Genomic DNA, 18731 nt, shown 5'->3' with positions numbered 1-18731 from the left:
TGAGAATTCATAGTGAAAGAGGAAATAAAAACAAAGATTAATAAGAAATAAAGAAAACAAAATCTTAAACCAGTAAAAACTAACAAACTAACCAAAATTCAAGCTATTCACAATATATACAATAGACAATAACATAGCACCATTGTGTTCTCCGGCAACGGCGCCATTTTGATGTGTGAATTTTCTTGTTGATATAGAATTTCCTCAATTGAATGAATTCTCGTTGCAAGTATAGTTCTACACCAACAAAGAATCCTCACATGCAAAAAGGTTGTCACAAAGAACAAACCCCAAATAAGAAATAATCGAAGTATTTAGACTCCGGGTCGTCTCCCTAGGAAAGCAATGAAGTGGTCAATTATTGGCTATGAAGGGGTAAAAGGGGGGTTTTGGTTTATAAGAGGGCAAGAAAAGTAAATTAAGCAAGTAATTAAAGAAAAGAAGATAAAGAACTCTTGGCTAAGACTTAGGTAACTGAGATCACTATCCTTGTCAATAAACCAAATATTGATAATTATGAGAGGCCAACCCATTAAGTCTACTTCCCAAAAGCCTTAAGTACGTAATATCTACTCCTAAGCTTGAAGTACATCAAATAGGTTTGATCACATCAGCCCCTAAGTCCCAACCTACCTACTAATTAACTTAGTAGTGGGTTAGTGTCAATGGGCATCAAATTGATCACCAAGGGTTCTCAAATCACCAAATCCATTATACCCGATGACTCAAGTTTACCCAATTCCCTTAGCTTAGACCAAGAGTCAACAAAACTACTCAAAAGCTAAAGAGAACATTTCATCAAACACATAGAGTGCAAGAGAAATAAACATCATAAATTGCAAGAATAATAAAATCTACCAACTACTAAGTGCAAGGAAAGTAAGATCACAAATCAATTCATCAATAAAAGAAACATCAACATCAATTTGCATTAAATGTAAACCAAATCCAACATGAGTTCATCACAAAAGAGAGCAAAATGAGAGATTAACTTTACAACTAAGAGAATCAAGATGTAGAAATGAAAAATTATAAAGGAGACAAGATGAGATCAAGGAATTAAACATGGATCTATGACAATTTAACCTAATCCTAACCTAATTCTAGAGAGAAGAGGGAGTTTCTCTCTCTAGAAAACTAACTAAAAGCTCATGTTGGCTAAACTAATTACTCTCCCTTTGCTTGGACTTCAATTCTGCATGAAATACACTCAGAAACAAGTTGGATTCGGGCCTGGGCAGCTCAGAAATCGCCCCCAGCGTTTTACCTTTAAGTGTGTCACGTGTGAGTATCAACGCGTACGCGCCTTGTACGCGTGCGCGTCGATTGGCAAATTCTTCATCCACGCGGACGCGTCATGTACGCGTGCACGTCTATTGATGCATTCTCAATCTTTGTTTCTTCATGCATTCTCCACTTTGTATGATTTTCTCCTCATTTCTTCCATCCAATACTTGCCTTATGAACCTGAAATCACTCAACAAACACATCAAGGCATCGAATGGAATTTAAGTGAATCAAAATCACTAATTTAAGGACCTAAAAAGCATGTTTTTACACTTAAGCATAATTCAAGGGAGAATTACAAAACCATGCTATTTCATTGAATAAATGTGGGAAAAGTGGTAAAATCCCCTAAAATAAGCACAAGATAAATCACGAAATCGGGGTTTATCACCAAACTTAAAGTGACGGGGGTGAGAACTCATAGTAGCTAATGAAAATTAAAAACAAAAATAAAAACAAATAAACAAGAAAAATAAAATATTTACAATAACCAATAATAAGGCACACGTTTGCAATTTCCCGGCAACGGCGCCATTTTTGACGAACTGGATTAACTGCTAGTAAAGAATTTTATAAGAATAATCACGTTGTAAGTATAGTTTCTAAACCAACAGAGAATCCTTTCGTACAAAAGTTTTGGTTGTCACTTAAGCAAACCCAATAAAATTTATAACCGAAGTATTTAAACTTCGGGTCGTCTCTCAAGGAATTGTAGGGAAGTATGATTTATTATTGGTTATGGAAAAAGGTATATTTATGGAGTTTTCTTAAAATATGGAACAGGAAAATTAAATAGCAGGAAAGTAAATTAATAACTAGAAAAACTCTTGGCAAGGTATGAGAACTGGAAATCCCATCCTAGTTATCCTTATCAGGTGTGATGAGAATTGTTATTGTTCTCACTTAGTTAACCCTTACTAAATAAAGGAAAGTCAAGTGGACTAATTAATCTGATTCCTCAAGTCCTAGTCAACTCCTATGGAAAGACTAGCTTTAGAGGGATCCAAATCAATAAGCAATTTCTAATTTTCAATCAACAGCTGAGTTTGACAACTCAAGTGTCACCAATTACTCAACCATAGCCAAAAGGGGAAAATCTAAATTATTTATATCATAAATAAAAGAAAGCAATCATAAATCTGAAATACCTCAAATTACATTAAATAGAATATTCAAATCTAACATGAAGAGTTCATAAGCCAATTTGGCAACATAAGTAATTAGCAAGTGAAATAGAGAAACTAAAGTAATAGAGTAAATAAAAGTAGAAGAGAACAAAAATTAAAGGAACATTGAACCTGGAATGAAGAAGCAATCCTAAAATTAAGAGAAATCCTAAATCCTAAATCCTAAAACCTAAGAGAGAGGAGAGAGCCTCTCTCTCTCTAAAACTACATCTAAAACCTAAAATTGTGAATATGAAAGTTGTATTTATGAATGAATAGATTTCCCCACTTTATAGCCTCTAATCTATGTTTTTTGGGCCGAAAACTGGGTCAGAAATAGCCCAGAAATCGCTGAGGGCATTTTCTGCAATTTTCTGCATGTGGCATCCGTCACGCGTGCGCGTGGGTCACGCGTGCGCGTCATTGGAGATTTTCTTTGCTACGCGTACGCGTCAGTCACGTGTATGCGTCGTTTGTGCTTTTTGCTAGGCGCGCGTTCGCGTCGTCCATGCGTGCACATCGCTTGTGATCTGTGCGAGGCACGCGTCCGCGTCGTCCATGCATGCGCGTCGCTGCCATTTTCTTCAAAACTCCATTTTGTGCGTTCCTTCTATTTTTGCATGTTTCTTTTCTGTCCTCTAAGCCATTCCTACCCTATGAAGCCTGAAAATTCTTAACACACAGATCACAACATCGAATGGTAATAGAGGATAATTAATATTTTTAAGGCATAGGAAACATGTTTTCACATATATCATAGAATAAGGAAGGAATTGTAAAACCAAGCAATTTATATGAATAAGTGGATGAAGAATTGATAAAAACACTCAATTGAGCACAAGATGAATTATAAAATAGTGGTTTATCAACTTCTCCACACTGAAACATTAGCATGTCCTCATGCTAAGCTCAAGAGAACTAAAAGAGTGAAGAGGAATGGTAGAATGTATGAAATGCAACCTATTTGTATGAATGCAACTACATGCAAAATGCTTTCATCTACTTGGTTAAAAGTAAACAAATATTTTAAGAACAAATATGAACTGGATTTCAGTAATTCAAATCACAAAATAAAGTACAAGTAAACTTGCAGAAGAAAATAGCTCATGAAAGCCGGGAACAAAGAATCGAGCATCGAACCCTCACTGGAAGTGTATGCACTCTAATCGCTCAGGTGTTTAAGGTTCGACTCTCTCAATTCTTTACTAACCTCGCTTTCTAAGGCTTGATCTTCTTCTACCAATCAACAAAAGTTTAATGCACGAATACACAAATCAAGAGGTCTTTTAAGGGTTGTAATAGGGTTAGAGTCAAGGTAGGATTGTATTTGGTCAAGTGGACTAAAATTTGAATCCTTAATTAACCTAAACTTTCCACCTAACTTAGACAATCAATGTAATCATAATACAACATCTAACTATCCATTAACCATGTTTTCCACATATTCATGCATCCTGATTCGAGTACAATACATATGAATTGCTATCACCATTTACTTTGGGGCATTTTGTCCCTTTTTATTATTTGCTCTTTTTATTTTCTTTTTTCTCTCTTCTTTTTTTTATTTTATTTTCTAATTTTCTCAATGCATATGATTAAATTATTGAATGCATAAATATGTCCTAAACATTTCTTTCACATTTTCATAAAGATATATAACACCCAATTCTTAAACCAAATGTTTCCAAACCCAACTTCCCCACACTTAAATCATGAACACTCTCACTAGTCTAAGCTAACCAAGGATTCAAATTAAGGACATTATTATTTTCCTCTTAGAGTTAATGATGTGCTAAAGTAAAGAACAAAGGGGTAAAATAGGCTAAAATTGATTTGCAAGGGATAATGAAAGGTAAGGCCATATGGATATGTAAGCTTAGTGAAATAAGGCCTCAATCATATAAGTGCATGGATACATCAAAACATGGAAATATAGAATTAAGCAAGACAAAGATCACAATTTTAGAGAGAAAAATACACACTAAAACAGAATATTGGTTGATAAAATGCAACCAATTCAAATAAGCTAAAAAATCTCACAGGTTTTGTGTGTTCGAGCTCAAAACAATGTTCTAGTATAATATTTCTTCAAACAAGTTCAATAAAAATTTTAATTCAAATTAGTGAAATACTATAAAAAGTTTCTTGAAAAAAGAAAATATTACTTTAACCAAGTGGTGGTAAAATATGCACAAAATCAAGCAAATATGCAATCAAACATGCAAATGCAATAATGAACTAACAAAGAAAATAAAACATTGGTGTTGAGAAGGAAATAACTAACCCATGGAAGTCGGTATTGACCTCCCCACACTTAAAGATTGCACCGTCCTCGGTGCATGCTAAGATGTGCAAGTGGACGGGCTGCTACAACTGATGCTATTCTCCAAAGATTGTCCAGATGGATGATGACAAGTCATCTTAGCCTAGTTTCACTAGCCTTTTTCTTTTGTTTTCAATTGATTTATGCACTTTCTTGAGCCATAAGCAAGCCAATTGGGTAGATTTTCATGTTTCCTTTGATTTAATCAACCATGGATGAATTAATGCAATTTCATGAGATTTTATGCTATAATTGTCATGTATTATGAAAAAATAACAAATTCATGATTTTGAGCAAAGCTTTGATGTGTTTGGTTGATTGATGATAGGTGAAAAGAGTTTTGAAGAAGGTTGAAGAAAGAAAGAATGGCTAGGAGCAAGAGAGAACAAAAAGCTTGAGCCAAAGTTTGCCTCAAACTTTAGCTCAAACTTTTGGAAGAACCGAAAACAACCCAGAGGAAAAAAGCTTGAGCCAAAGTTTGCCTCAAAATTTAGCTCAAACTTTTGGGAGAAAAGCTTGAGCCAACGTTTGCCTCAAACTTTTTGGCAAACGTTGGCATCACAAAATCAACACCCTGGAGGAGAAAAGCTTGCGCCAACGTTTGCCTCAAACTTTTTGGCAAACGTTGGTGCCACACACATTTACAAGGGGGCCAACGTTTGAGCAAAAGTTTGACCTCAAACTTTGGCTCAAACGTTGGTAGCAGCAAGTTAAGCCATCTGGTATAAAAAGTTTGAGTAAAAGTTTGCCTCAAACTTTTACTCAAACTTTTATGATTTACAACCCGGTTCACAATGGATCTTTCTCCAACTCCAAGAGCAATCAACCAAGGCCTTTATCAACCCAATTCCATCAAGAGCAAAGGCCCAATTCAAGGCTTGAAGACCATTTGAAGAAAGTGTATAAATAGCTTAGGATTTAAGTTTTAGGGAGCTTTCCTTTTAGTTTTGCTGAGTAGTTTTTGGAGAGCTTTTGGTTTTGAGTTTCTGAGCTTCGGAGTAGGAGAATTGAATTCCCTTCCTCTTAGTTTTGTTGTTTTCAATTTCAATTACATTTGTCTTGGATCTTGGGTTGAAGAATTGAGGAAATTCTGTCTCAATCTCATCTTGAGATCTCTCTGTCTCACTTTACTGCAACTTTTGGAAATTGAATTTGGTTTTGCTTCTTCTACTGCTTGATCTTTAAATTCTCTTGCAATTGATTTCTAGATTGGATCTAGGAAGGCATTGAGATCTAGACTTGGTTATCTAGTCTCTTGGGTCTTGAGATCTGAAATTTCCTTTTTATTTCTCTGTTGAACGCTTCTTCAAGCGATTTACATTTTCTGTTTGAGATCTACTGCAATTAAATCCATCTTTTACTTCCCTGCTTGTTGCAATTTTACTTTTCCTTGTTTAAATTCTGCAAATCCACTTCCTAATTCCCTTTACAATTCAAGCCATTTACATTTCTTGCACTTTAAGATTCTGCAATTTACATTTCTTGCGTTCTAAGTTTCTGCCATTTAATTTCTTGCTCTTTAAGATTCAGCACATTTACCTTCTCTGCTCTTTAATTTACTGCAATTGTCCCTCTTCCTTTTAAGTTTCATGCAATTTAGCTTCTGTCAAATACAAACCACTCCAATCAACTCTTGATTCGCTTGACTAAATCAACCACTAAACTAAAATTGCTCAATCCTTCAACCCCTGTGGGATCGACCTCACTCCCGTGAGTTATTATTACTTGATGCGACCCGGTACACTTGTCGGTTAGATTTGTGTGTTTGGAATTCATTTTCCGAAAATACACATCAAGTTTTTGGCGCCGTTGCCGGGGATTGAAATAGATTGACAATGATTAAGTGAAGTGGAGATCTAGATCAAGAACTTTTTCTTTTCTGTTTCTTTAACTTTTGACTAACACGCTAACTGTTTGAATTTTTGCCTAAGCTAACTAATATTTCACTTCAGCCATGGATTGAAGTGTTATTGCTTTTCTGGTATTGTGTGATTCTTGTGTTTTGCTTGTATGTCAGATACAAGAAGAGAGATCCCTACCTTTCATGAAACTGACAAAAGAATCCTCCGAAGGCTAAGAAGAGAAGCAAGAGAAAAAAATGTTGCTGGAGAGGAAGAATCAGATGAAGAATATCATGAATTGGAGGAACACTCAACAAATCCAACAAATCCACCAGTGAGAATGGCCAACAACAATGGTCAACCCCAGAGGAGAGTCTTGGCTTCATATACATTTGCTAATCCAAGGCATTGTGGGAGTAGCATCCTTACCCCAAATGTCGATGCAAATAACTTTGAATTGAAGCCCCAACTCATCACCTTGGTGCAGAACAACTGTTATTATGGAGGAGACCCCTTGGAAGATCCAAACCAGCACCTAACCACGTTCCTGAGGATATGTAACACAGTGAAGACCAATGGTGTACATCCTGACAGTTACAAATTGTTGTTGTTTCCATTTTCCCTGAGGGACAAAGCTACTCAATGGTTGGAGTCATTTCCAAGAGAAAGCATCAACAATTGGGAGGATCTAGTGAGCAAGTTCTTCACCAAGTTTTATCCTCCTCAAAGGATCATCAGGCTCAAAACAGAGGTTCAAACATTTACTCAGATGGATGGAGAGTCATTGTATGAAGCATGGGAGAGATACAAAGCTTTACTCAGGAAGTGTCCACCAGAGATGTTTAATGAATGGGATAAACTCCAAAATTTCTATGAAGGACTGACAATGAAAGCTCAAGAGGCACTTGACTATTCAGCAGGAGGCTCAATGCAACTCATGAAGACAGCTGAAGAGGCCCAAAACCTCATTGATATGGTGGCAAACAATCAATATTTCTTTTCTCATCAGAGACAATGCCAGCCATCACAAAGGAAAGGAGTGTTAGAAATGGAAGGGGTTGACACCCTCCTAGCTCAAAACAAGATAATGCAGGAGCAGATTCAACAACAATTTGAGCAGATGGCTAAAAAGATTGATAGCTTGCAAGTTGCAGCAGTGAATACAAGCCAACCATCAACCAAATGGGGGCAAAATGAAGAAAACCAAGAAGATCAGCAGCAGGAACAACCTCAATATGTGCATAACCAAAGCTCTGGCCAAAATGAAGTCTATGGTGACACCTACAATCCATCCTGGAAGAACCATCCAAACATAAGATGGGGAGATAACCACACTCAAAACCAGCAACCATGGCAACGAAATTCAAACCAAAACAACTCAAGAAACAACCAAAACCACAACCAGCAAAACACTAACCCCAATCCATATAGAAAACCCCAAAACAACCACCCAAATTCTAGCTACTATCCACCCAATAACCAAACCACTAACCAAAACACCTACTATCAACCTTCAACACCCCACAACCAGCCACAAACATCACAAGACACTCAAAAGATCTCCAACTTGGAGATAGTGATGGAAAAGATGATGAAGCACCAAGAGACAATGATGGAGAAACTCATGAAAAATCAAGAGATGGCAAGACAAGATCAAGAAGCAGCAAGAAAAGATCAAGAAGCAGCAAGAAAAGATCAAGCCACAACAAGCAAAAACCAAGAAGCTTCAATCAGAAATCTCGAGAGGCATATGGAACAAATGGCTAAACGAATTACAGATGCATCCCCTAGTGCCACTCAAGACCACCCAAGGGACAAAGGAAAAGCTACAAAGTGGGAGGAGTGCAAAGCAATCATAGTGGAAAGTGAGAAGAAAGCCATCAATCAGGAAGAACACAACAGAGAAGTTCCACAAGAAGAGACAGAAGAGAGAAGTGAAGAGGATCAGAAAATCAAGAATGCAAAAAGCTCAAAGAGAGATAACGACATCCTTGAAACACAACTACAAGAGAAGAAGGAAAGGGTGAAGCCACATATCCCCAAACTTCCATACCCTCAGAGGTTCAAAAAAGAGAATGAGGATAAGCAATACTCAAAGTTCCTGGACATATTCAAGACCCTCAGCATCAATATTCCTCTCTTAGAAGCACTTGAACAGATGCCAGTGTATGCCAAATTTATGAAGGAAGTGCTGACAAAGAAAAAGTCCCTAAAAGAAGGATAAATTGTTGAGATGACAATGGAATGTAGTGCTATTCTCCAAAGAGAGTTACCAGAGAAGAAAGATGATCCTGGGAGTTTTTATATACCTTGCACCATAGGAGACATAACAATTGAAAAGTCATTCTGTGACCTTGGTGCAAGCATAAACTTGATGCCTTTGTCTCTAATGAGAAAACTTCGAATTTGTGAGCTTAAATCCACACGAATACTCCTTCAAATGGCTGACAAATCCATCCAGCAAGCAGTTGGAGTTGTAGAGAATGTACTGGTAAAAGTGGGGAAATTCCTTCTTCCAGCTGATTTTGTCATCCTGGATATAGAGGAGGACCCTAACACTCCCATCATTCTGGGGAGGCCTTTTCTGGCTACGGGCAGAGCATTGATAGATGTTGAGAAAGGAGAATTATTGCTAAGAGTGCATGATGAGCACCTAGCATTCCATGTTTTTAAAATCTTGCATGAGCCAATTCAAGAAAAAGATTCTATGAAGGATAAGGCCACAGATTAAAGTTTGAAGGAGGTAGTCAATGAGTTAGCTCCAAGACTTCCAAATCCATGCTTGAAAGCAGTAGAGATGGTGCAACAAATCAAAGAAATCAAGGAGGAACTAGATCCAAAACCTCCAAATGAGAAATTCAACATCTCAGAAAAGGAACCACCAAGGCAGGGAGTATCTTTTGAGAAAGAAAAGAAGAAGAGGCCAAGAGGGTGGAGAAACAAGAAGATCCCTACTGAAGGCTTTTCACCAGGGGATAAAGTAGTGTTAAACACCCAACCAATGAAGGTGTCCCCACAATCATCTGAATACTACACTGTAAACCGGGTCCTTTCACTTGAACACCTAGAGATCATCAAAAAGGAGACCGGAAGGAAGTTCACAGTAAGAGGAGAAAAGCTGAGGCACTATGATTTTCAACCCCCATGATCTAAGAGGATCGATGTCAAGCTAGTGACAATAAAAGAGCGCTTGTCGAGAGGCAACCCAACCTGAGGTAGTTTTCTTTTCATAGCCTTTTCAATAAAAATGTTGAATAATTGATATGCATTGCAAGGAGCTAAGTTTGGTGTTGCACACCAAAACAATAGGGAGAATGAAGGATTCTAAGTTTGGTGTTCCACCAAAACCTCATTTAAAAGCACACCTTCACTTCCTGCACAACACTAGCTCCAAGCAATCAAACATGATTAGTCAACCATTTAACTGTTTTCTTGTTTTAACTCCATAACCTTTGGCAAGGACACAAGACATTACATATTGTTAACCTGTTGCATCAGAGGAAGTGGCAAGGAATTAAGTTTGGTGTTCCCACATCAAACTAACTCCAAAAGCCACACTCAATTCATATGTACTAATCAGTCACCTAAGGGCTTGAAAAGCAAGCAACTTTTGAGAATTGTCCAGGGAACTAACCACCAATTGAAGACAGTATGCATAATAACTCAAAAGGGGGCACAACAGAAGGAGGGACAAAAGAACTGCAAACCAATAGGTTGTATCTATACTTAACTTCTGCTGTTGAGAAATGCTTTGATTTATGTCTTGCTAAAGTGTTCATCTAGTACAATTAGAATCATTTTTTTTTGCAATAAATAAGCTAGTCTAAGTGTGTGCTTGTGTGTTTACTTTCACTTAACTAAAAGCATGCTTTGTCCCCTGCATCTTTATTTTAATAAAAGAAATGTTTGGAATGTGAAGTGAGATAGTTCTTTGTTAGATAGAAGTACAATAAAAGTAAGTGGTGGTATGTATGTGTGATTGTATGATAGCTCACTTTTAGTGAATAAGAGAACTAGGATGTCTCCTTCTAAGTAGAAAGTGGCCTACTGTTTATGAATCTCAATCAAATAAAAGTCCTTTGTTAAAAAAAAAAAAAAAGAGAAAAGAAATAGCCAAAGAGTGGCAACAGAACAAAAGAAAATAAAAAGAAACAAAGCTAGACACCAATAGCTTGAACCTTAAAATATATGCCTGTGGTGTCTTTGTACTAGGATCTGCTTGGATTATTAAGTTCTTTGGAGTGCATCAACACTCGGTGACTTGGGTTAACTAACCCGGGATCATCAGCTGAAAGTCCACTATCAAGAGCAACCTAACTACAAGGCATTTAGTAACCCAAAGAGGTGCTGGGCATCAATGTTTTAAGAAGGAATGTGAGCCAAGTGTCTATAGTGAATAATGTGTCAAGTATAAAGAAATAAATGAACTTGTTACACATGACACTGAACTAAAGCTTATAGAAAAAAATAATAGTCAAGGACAAAGGAATAATGAGAGGTCACAGCAGTGTGTTGCTTGATGCTTGAAGGAGACTTTCTAGGCCTAAAAGTCAATAAGAAGTGAGTGTTTACATATCCACAGAAAACCCCATGAACTACCAATAATACTCTACTAGCATGAACATCCTCTTCTATTTCATTCTTTCTTCTCAATAATTCTTTTCTTGCTTGGGGACAAGCAAGCTTTAAGTTTGGTGTTGTGATGACAAGTCATCTTAGCCTAGTTTCACTAGCCTTTTTCTTTTGTTTTCAATTGATTTATACACTTTCTTGAGCCATAAGCAAGCCAATTGGGTAGATTTTCATGTTTCCTTTGATTTAATCAACCATGGATGAATTAATGCAATTTCATGAGATTTTATGCTATAATTTTCATGTATTATGAAAAAATAACAAACTCATGATTTTGAGCAAAGCTTTGATGTGTTTGGTTGATTGATGATAGGTGAAAAGAGTTTTGAAGAAGGTTGAAGAAAGAAGGAATGGCTAGGAGCAAGAGAGAACAAAAAGCTTGAGCCAAAGTTTGCCTCAAACTTTAGCTCAAACTTTTGGAAGAACCGAAAACAACCCAGAGGAAAAAAGCTTGAGCCAAAGTTTGCCTCAAACTTTAGCTCAAACTTTTGGGAGAAAAGCTTGAGCCAACGTTTGCCTCAAACTTTTTGGCAAACGTTGGCATCACAAAATCAACACCCTGGAGGAGAAAAGCTTGCGCCAACGTTTGCCTCAAACTTTTTGGCAAACGTTGGCGCCACACACATTTACAAGGGGGCCAACGTTTGAGCAAAAGTTTGACCTCAAACTTTGGCTCAAATGTTGGTAGCAGCAAGTTAAGCCATCTGGTATAAAAAGTTTGAGTAAAAGTTTGCCTCAAACTTTTACTCAAACTTTTACTCAAGCTTTTATGATTTACAACCCGGTTCACAATGGATCTTTCTCCAACTCCAAGAGCAATCAACCAAGGCCTTTATCAACCCAATTCCATCAAGAGCAAAGGCCCAATTCAAGGCTTGAAGACCATTTGAAGAAAGTGTATAAATAGCTTAGGATTTAAGTTTTAGGGAGCTTTCCTTTTAGTTTTGCTGAGTAGTTTTTGGAGAGCTTTTGGTTTTGAGTTTCTGAGCTTCGGAGTAGGAGAATTGAATTCTCTTCCTCTTAGTTTTGTTGTTTTCAATTTCAATTACATTTGTCTTGGATCTTGGGTTGAAGAATTGAGGAAATTCGATCTCAATCTCATCTTGAGATCTCTCTGTCTCACTTTACTGCAACTTTTGGAAATTGAATTTGGTTTTGCTTCTTCTACTGCTTGATCTTTAAATTCTCTTGCAATTGATTTCTAGATTGGATCTAGGAAGGCATTGAGATCTAGACTTGGTTATCTAGTCTCTTGGGTCCTGAGATCTGAAATTCCCTTTTTATTTCTCTGTTGAACGCTTCTTCAAGCGATTTACATTTTCTGTTTGAGATCTACTGCAATTAAATCCATCTTTTACTTCCCTGCTTGTTGCAATTTTACTTTTCCTTGTTTAAATTCTGCAAATCCACTTCCCAATTCCCTTTACAATTCAAGCCATTTACATTTCTTGCACTTTAAGATTCTGCAATTTACATTTCTTGCGTTCTAAGTTTCTGCCATTTAATTTCTTGCTCTTTAAGATTCAGCACATTTACCTTCTCTGCTCTTTAATTTACTGCAATTGTCCCACTTCCTTTTAAGTTTCATGCAATTTAGCTTCTGTCAAATACAAACCACTCCAATCAACTCTTGATTCGCTTGACTAAATCAACCACTAAACTAAAATTGCTCAATCCTTCAATCCCTGTGGGATCGACCTCACTCCCGTGAGTTATTATTACTTGATGCGACCCGGTACACTTGCCGGTTAGATTTGTGTGTTTGGAATTCATTTTCCGAAAATACACATCAATGGACTTGTCTGTCACCCCATGTAAACATTTTCTGTTTCCCTTCCTCGGTGGCCATCCTGAAAGAAGAGAAAAAAGAAGAAAAGTAACCCGAAAACAATGATAGGAAACAAATAGAATATGCCCAGGAGGTACGTTCTCATATGCCCAGGAAGAACAAAGGAGGGGATCCTAACCTCCCATTATCTCGTTGGGGGCGATTTTACAATACCAAGAGGAACAAAGAAGGGGATTCTCACCTTCCACCATCTCCTGGGGTCGCACTTTCGAGAAAGAGTACTCAGGTGCAACATTTATTCCTTTCATTAGCCAGATTCATAATACACACACACACACACACACACACACACACACACACACACACACACACACACACACTTATGCCACCTATCTTCTCATATCTAAAAAATCACTTTTCCAGCCTTACTTCATTCTCAAGTTACCTTAATTTCCTATCTCCATTCTACGACTAGAGCTATTACTATGATTTGAGGCTAAAAGGATGAAAATAGAGGTTTAGAGGTTCAAGATTGAGCTTTAAAACACAAAACAACTTTGCTTAAAACAGGGAAGTCACACGTACGCGTGGGCCATGCATACGCATGGGCACCTGACAAAAGCACCCAGTGGCGCATGGAAGTTTCGCCTACGCAAGAACTCCACGTCACGTGTACGCGTGGACGTGCATCCTGGCCCACTACGTGTACGCTTAGGCTTTTTCGCGTACGCATAGGGAGGAGGTAGTGGCGACAGTCCATGAATAGGGTGTATGCGCGCGCAAAATTTCCATTCCATGCGTACACGTGGGTATACATTTTTCCAAAATTTTTACTAAGTTGAAAATGCTGCAGAAACCCAATTTTTAACCCTAAACTTCCGACGTGAATAACTTTTTTGTTTTAAATTCTTTTTCCTCTATTCTTCGAACAGCGTAAACTTCGCGAACCCAATTTTTGTATAAAATAAGTTTGAAATTATTTAGGAGTCCGGAAGCTAAGTTATGGCTCGCCGAAATTCGGCCAAAAACCTAATTTTTACAAAAAGGTCCAAACCTCCGTTTTCATAAAACCAAACTCAATTCATACTTTCAATACATGTATTTAACACAGCCACATACCAATTGTTTTGCCAAAATCATCCACAACCTACTTCAATCAATTATACATCAATACATACATAAATCTCTTTATCTATAACTCATTAATTTAGTCACAATATTTTCCAACAAACCACCACCACCTCATAGACATACAGTTTCCCACTTTTTAGGCATCAATAATTTGTCACTTAGCAATCCAACACCACTATCAACAATCAAGCCAAAACTCAACATTTATCATTAGGCACTAATCAATTTACATGCTCATACATTTATTCCTATCTTATTGTCAACTAGCCTAAGTCTTCACAGAACATTATATATTACATACGCAAAACCTAAACCATACCTTGGCCGAGCTCCACGTATTGTCCAAGGCAAGACACCAAAGTCACACACATAACCCCACAAGCCCAAAATCTCCAAAGCACAAGCACCCAACCTCTACCAAGCCTCCAATGTCCAAAATTCAAGTTCCAATGTATATACACACCTAATTCACATATATCATACATATATACTTCAAAATTCATAATCAAACATTCCAAAAATCAAGAATTGACTATGGTTAGAGGTCTCACCGTACCCACGGATCAAGAGAGCCAAGTCCAACAAGCTCCACAAGCTAGATTGAACCTAGAGAACCAAAATCAACTAATTCTCAACTTGGATTCTCTTAAATTTCAAAAATTAAGGGATAGAGAGGCTGGAGTAATATGTGGCCTACCTATGAAATTATTTCAATGGAATCGTAGAGTTCGACGCGGTGGACGCGTGACCGTAAACGGTGCGACAATCGGAGCTCGGAGCAAGAAGTTACGGTAGTTTAATTTGGGAGCAAGGGGTTTGTCTTCCTTACCTTCTCCACAATGTTTCCCAGCGTGAAATGAAGAGGAAGAAGACAGGAAGGCTGGGTTTTGATTAAGTGGCTGGGTTGAATTTGGGCCCGGTTCGGCTGGTTCGGTCCGTTTGGCCCAATCTTGGGCTAAATTATTTAAAATTGGTGTCAAAATTCTCATTTTAATAAGCTCTATCCCAATTTAATATAAAATTCATATTTCTAATTTTCTTTATTAATATTTAATTTATTAGTTAATTATTCGCTAATTTTTCGGGGTTTACAGTTTCAAAGAACGCAATACTCATCGAAAAGGAATTCATCGAGAAAGAAAGATAAGATTGATCGATAAATCTTATCGAGAAAGAGTAATAAGTAAAGATAATTGATGGCAGTTACTCACACCGTACAAGGGGCGGAAACAATTACTTAAAGATTAATACACGTGGGAGTTATATTTGAATTTGATTGGTCGAAAACTCTTATAAATAGGTGAAAATTTGAAGAAATAAAGGTTGAAATCTCGTATCAGAAAATATTCTCGCACACTCATATCTCCAGCAAATTTTTAAGTCTGCTAAAAATTTTTTTTTGTAGAGTTCCTTCCATGTCTTTACTTTTCATTTAAATTTCTTGTAATTTTTATTTTTCTTATAAATCTATTTTTCAAACAAGTTTATTTTCTTTTAAAATTCTGCATTTTGTATTGAATTTCAAAATTCTTCGATCTTATCAAAGACAATTTTTTGTTTTTTTAAAAATTCAATGTCATTTTACTCATTCTCATTTTGCTTTTAAATTTATTTGCTTTCTTTCCAGATTTTTTTTGTTAATTTAACCAATTGAAAGAATTTTTTATACACTTTCAAAAACACCAATATAATGAATTTTGATATCGTTACTTAATCATACATAAAATATAGATGTTCTGGTAAACGACAAGGGGAAAATGTCGTGGTTTTGAAAATCAGACGAAAACAATCAATTTAATTAGAGAATAGCCACTAAATTGGTTCGATTCAAAGACAAAAATTAATTTTGAACAAATCGGTCAAAAGCCAATAAATAAATTGAACAAGTTCGATATTTTAGCGACTAATACTAATTTAAAATAATAATACATAATTTTTTAAAAAGTATATATTTTATATATAAATATTATATTTATTAAATTTTATTTAATTTTGGTTAAATTTTAATTAAATATTTAAATATTTGAATATTTAATTTTTTTTATTGGATGATGGATTTGGTTTTTAAAATCTTGCAAAAATATAAAAAGTTTTCAATAATAACAATGATAGACATAGCGTTAGTTTGAATTGTTTTTTTTTTTAAATATTAAAACAATGCTTTTTTTTTAAAAAAAATTAATTTTAAATATATTTGGATATCCTTTTTTTAAAAAAATATTTTTATTAGAAAGCAAATAATTTATTTTTTCTAAAAGCCAACAACACATTGTTTAAAAAAAAATAGAAGTAAAAATAATTTTTAAATAATTTTTTTATCAAAAATATCCTTTATCATAATTAGTAATAAAGTTGCGAGAATTTGAGCGATCAATGAACCAGTAAAATAACTGATTTATTCGTTCAATAATTTGATTGGAGTTTAACTAAAATTCATCCGATTTAATTAAATATTAAAAAAATTATTAAAAATTTAACATATATTTTTAAATATTTAAATTTAATAATTTTTAATTTAATAAAATTTAAAATTTTACAATTTTACCTAATAAATTATATGAATAAGAGTTCATAAATAACTTTAAATTCCAAAATTTATAACTAAAGTAGATCAAATCGAATATAAATGATAAACATAATATTCATCATACCGTCAAAATTAAAAATTTTAACCATCAGATAAGCATGGAAAGTGACCATTAAATTTTGGAGGCTTCATGGAATTCCAAGACTACACGTTTCTAATGGAGGGGAAATAACAAACTGCTTTCATACCCTTTTGGAACACGTTTTTATTCTTTACTGCTCTCACAAGGGTGTAAACTGGATAAAACCTTTGTATTACAAATTTTTATGCCATATTTTTCATTTTCCATTAAAGAGACAACAGATCTAGAATAGGATTAAGTTCAATTTTGGTTCTTAACGTAGGGTTCAAAAATTTGTTTCGTCTCCAATTTTTTTTTTTTTTTGTCATAAAATAGTCTCCAAAATTTTAGTTTGTTTTAAAATCGTCTTTTTTACCAATTTTATTTTTTTATTACCAAATTACCCTATTAAAAAAATTATAAAATAAAATAAATATAAAATAAATAAAAAAAAGAAGAAAGAAAGGGATACGAGAAGGGGGTGGGAAGAGAAAGAAAGCAGGGGCGCGAGAAAAAGGGGGAGGGGGAGGGGGAGGGAAGGGGACCACCGCACCACCACCACCACCTTCTTCTTCTTCTTCTTCTACTCTCCTCGCCGCCGCCACCGGTCTTCATTACCGCCGCCGCTCTTCCCTGCCGCCGTCGCTCTGCTCCTCGGGAAAAGGGGGAAGGGAACACGAAGGGAGAAGAGGGGGGAGGGGGTTTCGTGAAGAAGAGGGGGAAGGGGAAGGGTCCTCGCCACCGCCACCGGTCTTCACGGACGCCGCCGCTCTTCGCTCGGCCGCCAGGGTTGCTGCTCCTCGCCGGTTTCTGGTTTCTGGTTTCTTGTGGTTTCTTCTGGTTCTGCATGCTTATGATTATCAATTTGGTTTCTGTGTTGTTGTTGTTCTTTTGATTCCATTATCCATTGAGTTCTAAGTTATGGGTTTTCATTTTTCTGATTTTGGGTTCTGAGTTTTGAAGATGACGATGATTTTGAGTTCTGGGTTGTTATTCTTCTATTATTGTTCTTCTATTTCTTGCTGTTTTTATTGTTGTTTGTTTGAGTTCAGATGATGATTTTTTCTGAGTTCTGAGTTTTGATGATGATGATTTTTCTGAGTTCTGATTTGGCTTGAATTTGGAATTTTGATGCTGCTTAGATCCATTGTTGTTCTTCTGGGTTTGTGCATTTGCTTCTGGGTTCTGGTTAATGTTGAGGAAGAAGATGGGTGTTGAGGAAGAAGAGGGGAAGGAGGGTATTTTCGTCCGTCGGACGATTTTAAAACAAACTGAAATTTTGGAGACCATTTTGTAGCAAAAAAAGTTGGGGACGAAACAAATTTTCAACCCCTATATTAGGGACCAAAATCGAACTTAACCCTCTAGAATAAGTATGAGGAGATTTTACTGGTGTCCATATATTGCTCACTTCAGCTGGTTGACTTGACTTAAAGGTTTGAAACCAGGAGGCCATGATATAGAAAATCTAGTTCTACTGTGGTATTGCTCATTATAATCACAAATTTTAATTTCCTATATAAGACCTTGTTTTCAGTTTAGGTTGTAAGGCATCTCATTCACTTTAACATCATTCATTTTTTATAATCAGTAACATCACTTTAAAAAAAATCAGCAATTCAAAATAAACAAACATTAATAAAATCATTATTATTAACTCAGTAATTTAGAATTAAATTCAGCAACTCATATTTAAATTTAACTCAGCAACTCAAAATTAAATAAACAAAAATAAATTAAAGATAGAGTTTGGATGAGAAGGGGAACAATGAAAACTGTCACAAACGATGAAAAATCCAATATTATTAATAAAAATATTAACAAATTATGAAAATCAGCAGCTCATTATTATTAAAGAAAGCACAAATTACAAAACAAACAAAAATAATTTCAAGCAACAGTGGTTACCGACAC

The sequence above is a fragment of the Arachis hypogaea genome, chromosome 17, assembly GCF_003086295.3.
Source record: "Arachis hypogaea cultivar Tifrunner chromosome 17, arahy.Tifrunner.gnm2.J5K5, whole genome shotgun sequence".
NCBI lineage: Eukaryota > Viridiplantae > Streptophyta > Magnoliopsida > Fabales > Fabaceae > Arachis > Arachis hypogaea.
The sequence above is the reverse complement of the archived record's forward strand: the minus strand, read 5'-3'. Positions refer to the sequence as shown.